The sequence below is a fragment of the Malus domestica genome, chromosome 09 (genome assembly GCF_042453785.1).
Source record: "Malus domestica chromosome 09, GDT2T_hap1".
NCBI classification, from domain to species: domain Eukaryota; kingdom Viridiplantae; phylum Streptophyta; class Magnoliopsida; order Rosales; family Rosaceae; genus Malus; species Malus domestica.
Window position 1 is genome coordinate 27,223,168 of NC_091669.1, and position 9,650 is coordinate 27,232,817.

Here is a 9,650-nt window from a genome sequence, read left to right on the forward strand (position 1 = left end):
TAGTTTAAATTTTATCAGGATGACCCGATAGGCTGAGCACGTCAACAACTTAATCACATCTTTGTTACCGGGAAAACAAGAGCTAGACTTCTGCAAAGATCCCAAAATCTATATAATATGAATTTCTTGAAATTAATTCTTACCAACAATTGATTTATTGACCTTTTTTGCATTTTATCCGACATCTTATTGACTTATTCAACTTTTTTATCTTTTAGTAATGGACGACCTTTAGTTTTATAATTCTTATGCTAAGGTCATTGAAATGCTTTTTATTTCTTTGATTTTGTTGTAAAATCGACAGTGTGTGCATTGAAATAAATAAATAAGACACAAAATTTACGAGGTTTCTCTACAGTCAGTGTGACTGGAGTACATCCTCGGGGCTGCAGTGACGCTTTCATTATAATCTGAAATAATAAGACTACAAAGATAACTCTCTCTATCATCTCTTCTCCTCTTCCTCTCTTTTCTCTCTTCCTCTTCCGTGAGTCTCTCACTACTCTTCCTTCCTTCACATGCTTTCATTTTATAGGAAAAACGTTATTGTAGCAACACTATTCACTTTACAAAATTTCCACAAATGAATAGTAAAAATACTGTGCATAAATAGTAACAGACTATTCATGTAGGCCATCTACATATTATTCACAACACTCCCCCTTGGATGGCCACAAGTCTTTGATTGATTTGTTAAAATTTTGATCTATTTTGGATGCTCCCCCTGATGAGTAGTAACATATATGTTGTGCTTGTTGATTTTCCACAGGCTTGTTCTTCAACTAGGTTGGAGGGCCTTCTGCTAGACTTCTTCCAAAGGTCTGAATTTACTCCTTTTATCTAGAGTTGAATTTGATTCAAGTATGGTGGACACTTGATCTTGAATCAGACTTGTGATTTCTTTAAGGGCCTTCGAGGCTTGATCTTGAATGAAATTGGACCATGAGGAGCTTCACGTGGCAAGTGATCTTCGGCTTTGTCGGGGATGAATCAGCACGTGTTTGTTGCGCTTATCTCCACATGCTTCAATGTATCATTTTCACTTGCCTTACTTGCTCCCCTTGCATAAGTGGTACTTTCCTTGGTTTTCCCCCATGCATGTGTGGCATATTCTCTTGTAGGATTTGTCCACTGATGCAGGAGTGGAATGCAACCCTTGCATTTGAATGGTTTATCACTTCTTGGTGACTCATCCATGTGTGGCAGCTTCAGTGTAAATAACCAATATCATATCAACAGTTGAAGATGAGTATTCGAGAGCAATGCAAGGTAAGCAACTAGGCAAAGGTTCCGAGCAGTCGGTTCCTTACCGGAAGTTTGAGTGGAGGTTCCGACATAGTGCTTTCTTTATCTTTGTCTTTGCAAGTAAGAACAAGGATAAAGGAAATGATAGGGAGATTGCATGATATGATATACTTTTGCTCTCGTCCCTGATGATATGAGGTACTCTTGCTCTGGTATGACTTTTTTGAATAGGTATTCTCGGAGAGGAAGAAAACTAAGTATTTCGAGATGCTTTGTTGAAGATGCATTCTCGGAGATTAGGAGGAGTTAGATATTCTTGCAAGTCTTCCTTGTTATGGGGAACGGAGGTCGACATATATAGAGATTTTTCAATAGAAAATAGTGGTGTTGTGCCTTTACTCTTGTTAGCAATTATGGTGTAATTAGAACAGTAAGATTTACGCGTTTTCAACTTTGTCAAAGATCTTTGACAAAGTTGCATGAGATATCTGAAAAAGCTGTGATTGTGTCTAAAAAATGCCAACGAACTTTATTCAGGAAAATCTGGCTTTTGAAATTCAGAGAGCGGTGCCTCTTCGATCTCTGAATAAGTGGCTCTGCTATCTCTTCTTTTATAGAGACATCAATTGTGTTCAAGAGTATGCTCAAAAAGTTGTTGCCTGTAGAAATTTTCCCCTTCTTGCACTTCTGAGATTTTATTTGACCTCATTTTTCCTTCATTTCTGAAAATGGCTTGCCCATCTAACATTTGAGTCTTAGGAGTGATACAGATGAGCATCGTCAGGATAACATATGGCGCCTATCCTTCTTATCTTCTAATGGTCCTCTTATGGTTGGGGACTCTATGTTGAAGAATAACATAACCGCTACTGTGGTAGCTAGGAATCTTCTCACTCCAAAGGATAATAGAATCCTTTCAAAGCGGTCTGATGAGTCCGCCGTTCAAGACTTCTTGGCTCTCAATGTTCAATGTGCGGGCTTTGTATCCAATATGGGCCAACGCCTACTTGCTCAAACTCGCCAAGTTGAATCATTGATGGCTGAGGTGGCAAGTTATAAACAAGAGATCAGAGGGCTCAAGCACAAGAATAGAGTGTTACACGTGCTTGCGAATAATTACTTGATGAGCATGAAAAGAAAGCTCGACCAGCTGCAGGAATCTGAAAGTCGGATTCAAAGTGATCACCAGAGGTTTGTTGCTAGATTCTGAAAGCAACTGATGCCTTCCCTTTATGGTGTTTTGTCAAGTACTGGGGTGCCACATGATTAATCTCCAATGCCTCCTCATTCTGTGGTACTGCCGAGCACTGAGGCTTCACATGAGCAACCTTTATGAAGGCTTCATCTTGTTTGTTTGTTTTAACTCATGTGTATGCACATATCTGTAATTTCTCGGAGATATTAATAGATAAGCTTTATTTCATTCAATGTATTGTGCTAAATACAATAAAGCATATACTTCACTAAGCTGTGGTACTTATGGACCAAATATCAATTTATCTTTACCCTCACGAAGATAAATGATCATTCTTAGTGTCGACATCATTTGAGTATTCATCTCATAATCTTAAATCTATATGATTCTTAAATATCATAAACATCATGGATAAGAATTGTGTTGGCATATTGTTCGATTTGCAGTTCGAGACAATATTTCTCTCAACACTTTATATTCTTTCTAGACTCTTCGGGAGTTTCAATTTAATATTATCAACTTTTCAGGAGTTCTAATTTAATGTCATTGACTCTTGCAAGAGATTTTAGTATGTTGCAACAATATCATAATGATATTACCCACTAAGGCAATTTATACCATCCATTGGTATTGAGTACATATTTGATGCTTCACCCTTCCGGGGCTTACTTCAAGCAATTTGAATCCTTCAGGGATTTTCTACACTTCCTGACACATTTTTCTTTGGAATTTATACAGAGCAACTTGCTCCCATGTATAATTGAGGGAATTACTTATGGAGATATGATGTGGGCGACTCACAACCTTTCGTATATAATTCTCCATTCATATGAACTCGTTTACAAGAGTATAATTTTAGGTTTCAATCAGTAACATTGTGTCATATCATGTGAGTGTGAGTGTATTTCACTGTATTACAAATGCCCAATGTAACCTCATTGGTTCAACATCTTTTGGCTATTTGTATTGTATTCAAGTATATAGGTCCATTTTTCCACGTTCTTACAAAATTGTAATGGAATTGCCTTTCTCCATTTTTTTTTCGTTGAAAAGAATGAGACTCAATATCAACACAGCTCATTGATGATTTTGTAGCTACGTATAAAAACCAAAATTACCATTGGTTATCATCAATCTGTGATCCCATATTCTCACGTGCATGCGCATGCATAAAACCTTTTCATTTCTTGTCGATATCCATTGCCTCTTCAAGGGCATTACACTATCTTTTCCAGGATAGTTGTAATTTAGAGAATGTGGATCATAACTTCCTCTTGAGCGTTATAGAGCTTGGATTTCAATCTCCACTTCCGAGAGTTGAGTCATTTGGAAACCTATACAACTATCATGCTTCATGCATGAGACATCAACATTCCCATGTTTGCGGATTGTCACATATCAATGGAGCGACTATCATGCTTCTAGCATGCAACAGTTATGCTTCGGGAATGCAATAGTTTAGTAGTGCCATATTCTTCCTCTTTCAGAAGGTTGAATCTTTTTCTTTTTTTTTTTTTTGAGTCTGAAGGTCTACCACGCTTCAGGCGTGCAATAGAGAAATCATTTGCTGCCTCATTATTATTATTATTATTATTATTATTTTCAACAAGGTCATCAATTCTTGTAGGCACATTTGCAACAAATATATATGATTTCATCACTTCCTTGCATCATTAAATGCATCTGGCATTTGATTGATACATCATTGCATCATTGCATCATTCAATTATTCTTACTTCATTTTCATGTTGATTGCTTCGTGAATCAAAATAAGACAAATTCTCTTCGTTCTTCTGGAACGGTCTTTTCTCATCATTCTTCTGGAATGATATTTTCTCATCATTCTTCTGGAACGATGTTATTTTCTCCCCCTAATGGCGGAAAAATTGTCTTATCAAAATGACAGTTTGCAAACCACTCGATAAACATATCCCCAGTCAAGGGTTCCAAATATTGAATGATAGATGGTGTTCAACATCAATGCCTAATCCGTGATGATGCCTCATTTCAGTACGTTGTGGCAGTGCAATAGGCACATAGATAACATAACCAAAAACTCGTAAATGTATAATGTTTGGCTGGTTCCTAAACATGAGTTGTATTGAGAACTATTGATGGTTGGTAACACGTCTCAACCGAATTAATAATGCATCATGCAAAATACCATGTACCCATGTAAAAACTGACAATTTTGTTTTCATGAGCAAAGTGTGGGTAATCAATTTTATCTGCTTAATAAATGCTTCTGCTAAACCATTTTGAGTATGGACATAAGGAACTTTTGGTCCTTATTTAATAGTCTGTAGACTGAGACTCTTATGGCTTTTATTACAATTAAGTTGAGGCACTGCGGCACTTCAAACTTACGGTGCTCATCAAGTAACTTCATATCCTGATCTTCAGGATCAAGGGACTTCATACCCGATCTTTTTGTATGATGGAACTTCGGGTCCAATCATTTTATATGATAAGGATCAAGAAACTGCAGGTTCTGTTATGTTTCAGGAACTTCGGGTCCTTGTTATAGTCTCATCGTAACAAAAGATAAGTACAATAAATAAATTAAAGCAATAGGCAGTAATTCCAGCCGTAGTGAATAAATTGCATTTAAGTAAATAAAACTTGTGACAAGGGCTTTAATTCAGCACCATTCACATAAATCAAAACTTAAAGCAATAGGCGGTGAAACCGTCCATGATAAATAAATTGCTTTAAAGTAAATAAAACTTGTGAAAATGTTTTAAGCCAACACCATTCACATAAATAAATAGTATCAGAACCTTTTATTTTGCCACTTCCTTTTTGTCCCTTTTTATTTGTTTTTTTTTTCTTTCTGTCGACACCAAGCTTCAAAACCTTTTCTCACATGCTGCACAATTCCTTTGCTTTTTATCTTTTTCAAGCTCATTAGTTTTCCTTATCACTTGATGATGCACCATCCATTATTATTATTATTTTCGTTTTCCTTTTCAGAATGGTGCAGATGCACCATCTCCTTTATTTTATTTTATTTTATTATTATATTTCTTATTCATTCACATGGTGCCTGAAACACCATTCCATAATCCCTCCTTCTTTTTTTTCTTTGTCTGTCTCTACCATTCTTAAACCCAGGGCTAGTTGGGTTGTTGTGGAGGTCGCACAGAACCAATTCAATCTAAAAAGGCTACCAGTGACTGGTGTTGTTCTTGCATGGCCCATGGAACATGGCATCGCGAAGCAAGAATCTTCATACAGAGACATAGATGACAGCGGGGTTGATGGAGGCACAAGAGAGGGAGGCCTGTATGTAGTCAGTCATGTCATCACCATCTAAGACAACTGAGTATTCATGAGAGTTCTCAAGATCGTCGAAAACGACGCGATATGGGTTTCCAAGTCTGATGAGATTCTTCTGGATCTCTGGGAACTAGTTATCAAGTACGATTTTTTTTTATCTTGTGATGACTTTAGGTTGTTGTAAATTTCAATTCTCACCGGAATTCAGTGGGGCGTTTCTAACGCAGTGGGAGAGATGAAAAATGAACATACCTTTTATTCTGTGAGATTTTGGCTGACAGAGGTGAGAGATAGATAGTGCTTTACCGGATTTATGGCGTTGTGCTTTCCGCTGATATGAGAGCTTTTCGTGCTGATAACGCGTTGTAAAATCGACGATGTGTGCAGTGGAATAAATAAACAAGATACAAAATTTACGAGGTTCTTCTACAGTCAGTGTGACTGGAGTACATCCTCGGGCAGCAGTGATGCTTTCATTATAATCTGAAATAATAAGAGAACAAAGATAACTCTTTCTATTATCTCCTCTTCTCTTCCTCTCTTTTATCTCTTCCTCTTCCGTGAGTCTCTCACTACTCTTTCTCCCCTTCACATGCTTTCATTTTATAGGAAAACGTTACTGTAGTAACACTATTCATTTTACAAAATTTCCACAAATGAATAGTGAAAATATTGTGTATAAATAGTAACAGACTATTTATGTGGGCCATCCACATATTATTCACAATAGATTTATGTTTAAAAGTAACATGACTTCTAAGACCATCTCCAACCCTTGACCTAAAACCTAAAATTTTTAGTCCAGAAAATTTAGGTTTTAACCAAGAAACAACTTTTCTGCTCCAACCTTTTTGGCCTAAAATTTTAGCCTAGATTATTAAAGAATAAATTTAGGCTAATTTTTTTTTAAATTAACTTCAAAAAAATTTATATAGACCATCCTAAATAATTTTATGAACATTTTAACCTAAAAATATTTAAATTCCGATAAACATTGAAAAATCACTAAACTGACACATGAAACTCATGAAACACTAGAAGAATATGAAACGCATGACAGAGATGTATAAACACAAGACACATGAGCAAACACATGGTTTTGGAAGATGGCAGAAAGGACAATTGGAAGAATTGTACGAGAAAAGTGAGTTTTGTGTGGATGTTTCAACAAATATATAGGTATTTATAGAGTTTTTGGGTAAATTTTGAGTTAAATAATTTTTTTTAATTATTTTAAATGTTGAATTTAAATTTGGACCATTAGATCTTTTTTTTTTAAATTTGATCATATTCAATCTCTGTCGTTGGATTCAATAAATTTATAAATATAAAACAAAAATATTAACTAAATTAAATGCGGACCGTTGGATAACCAACAACCCATTTGAATGTGAGCAGTTGATTAACCAAAAGAGCCGTTGGGCTCAGTTTTATTGGTATACAAGTGGGAGACACACCCATGTGGGTAGGGGCTCCACCACTAATCTTGGCCTAAATCTGGCATTTTTTTAGGTTTTAGGTCCAAATTAGAACTTTGGGGGGAATGGATTTTTTTTTTTGGGTTGGGGGGGGGGGTTGGGAGGGAGGGGCGGGTTATAGGTTTTAGGCCATGAGTTGGAGTTGGTCTAAGGAAAGGAATTTTCATTTTTTATTTGTAAAAATGGAAATTAATTGTGGGATCTACTTTACATCTAACTTTAACGATCCGAACCGTTTATTTTGTAAGTCTCGATTCATTGATCATCATCGCAAAAATTCAATTCAATCAGAAATCATTTACTTATTTAATTATCACAATAAAATTTCATTGTTTCTTATAGAACATAGTGTTCGTTAATTTCTTTAAACTCAATTAGATGTTTCAAATATTTTCGATTTGGCTAATATTTTGCAAGGATGATCTAAGAAGTGCAACTTAAAAAATAGACGGTTTAGATCGTTGAAATTCAATGTAATGTAGACCCCACAACTAATACCATTTTACAAAATAATAGAAATCTCTTCCTTTAAAGACCTCCATAGGCAATATATGTCAAGACTGAAGCCTTGTATGATTCTTCATTCTATTTCTTTAGATTATAATAATGTGTCCATCTCTAATCTTTCACAATCAATGTCATCATCAACCTTTCTTATTTTTGCTATTTTCACCAACTTTATTTGTTTTTTGAGATTGCAAACCCCATTCTATTACTATATATAATTGAATGACTACGATTTTGACATTAACAAGAATTTTTATTTATTTATTTTTTTATAATTGTATTGTGCCTGGAGGATTTTTGTGGTCGAAATTATATGACCGAAACTCCTAAATAGTTAAAAAAAAAATGTTATTTTTACTATTTATTTGTATTATTTTTTTAATAAAAATAGAACTCATGTGTGTTGGTGGACCCCACCTTTATTTGAGAAGAAGTACAAATAATGATACAAATAGATGGTAGTGTAACACTACTTAAATAGTTACTTAGAAAGTTACGAATAAAATTCAATGAGAAATCAATATATATATAATTGAGGCATGACTTATGAAAGTATTATTTGAGAATTTATTTATAGACAATAATGTAAAAGGAAATCACAATTATTGTACCATCAAGGCATTGACCTTGGGGTATTACCGAAGAAGAATTAGAACCGGTGGGGAGCAAACAAAGTTGAGAAAGAGGACCCGTAGGGAGGGAAAAGGATCCTCTCCGGATTCATTTTGTGGGGATCATAGGAATCTTCACATCTTAACCGTTTATCGTACATCGTGCGGTTAATTTTCATTAGATATTATTTGTGTTTAATTTTAAATAAAAAAAGTCAAATAATTTTTGATCCCACGATACACAGATGAATGGTTAAGATGTGAGAATCTCTAGGATCCCCACAAAGTGGATCCAAATGGGATCCAATTCCAGTGGAGAGTCACTAGTTTTCCCATGGACAGTCACCTTTCAGACCATTTTCCGGCCACCATCTGGACTCCAAGCAAGTATAATCTTGTTCTACACTTCTCTTGCTTCGTTTTGGTATATCATGAGTCGAATTTGGTTGAAAAACGAATGAGATATGAAGTTTTAAAGATTGCCTAGAAAATCGACAAAATCTCCAGAATCCGGTGGGAGCTCTAGCAACTTGGGTTGGCTCGGCTCGACTTGGCTCGGCCCGGTCAGTTGTTGACCTTTCTCGGTCAGCGTTGACCGTTGACTATTCAACGTTGACTTTTGTTGACTTTTTTGGGTTTTGTCCCGAGACCTATCTTAAGGTTTTTCGACAGCTCGAATCCATTTTTGACATTCGTTTAGTGAAATTCTAATGTTTTAATGTAGTTTCATAGTTGATCAGCTAATTGACCTCCACTTGAATTTGTGATTGGCGGAGATCCGACCGTCGGATCGCAATGAAATTTTAGTATGTTGTTTTATTAGCATAATGTGGACCTTAGGAGGTTACGGATCTGAAATCGCAATGTGAGGATCTTTCAGATTGAATTGCTAGGGTTGTGGACCCGACGGTTGACCTTTGACCGACAATTGGCTTTTGGTCAACCGGTCCCAAATCATTCTAGAATGTCCTAGATGATGTGTACAAGCTACGATTACGTGTTCTATTTATATAAATTATGAGACTTGATTTGATATTTATTACAGGCGACGAGCATTCATGATGCCTCAATATTCGTGTTAGGGAGTCGTAGTACGGGCTCCAGGTGAGTGACTTTAATATATGTGATATGAGTGATTACCCTGTTTTCATAATTGTTATCCTGTGTGGATATGACTTGGTTTTATAAGTATGTTTTCTATTGAATTGTTATATTTAATACTTAGTCATCGATTTATGTTTATGAAATGAGATTTGACGTGTTTATTTGAAATATGGTTTGATTTGTATGATTGGCATGTTGTGATGAAATGTGAGGGCTAGTAGTGGACTATTA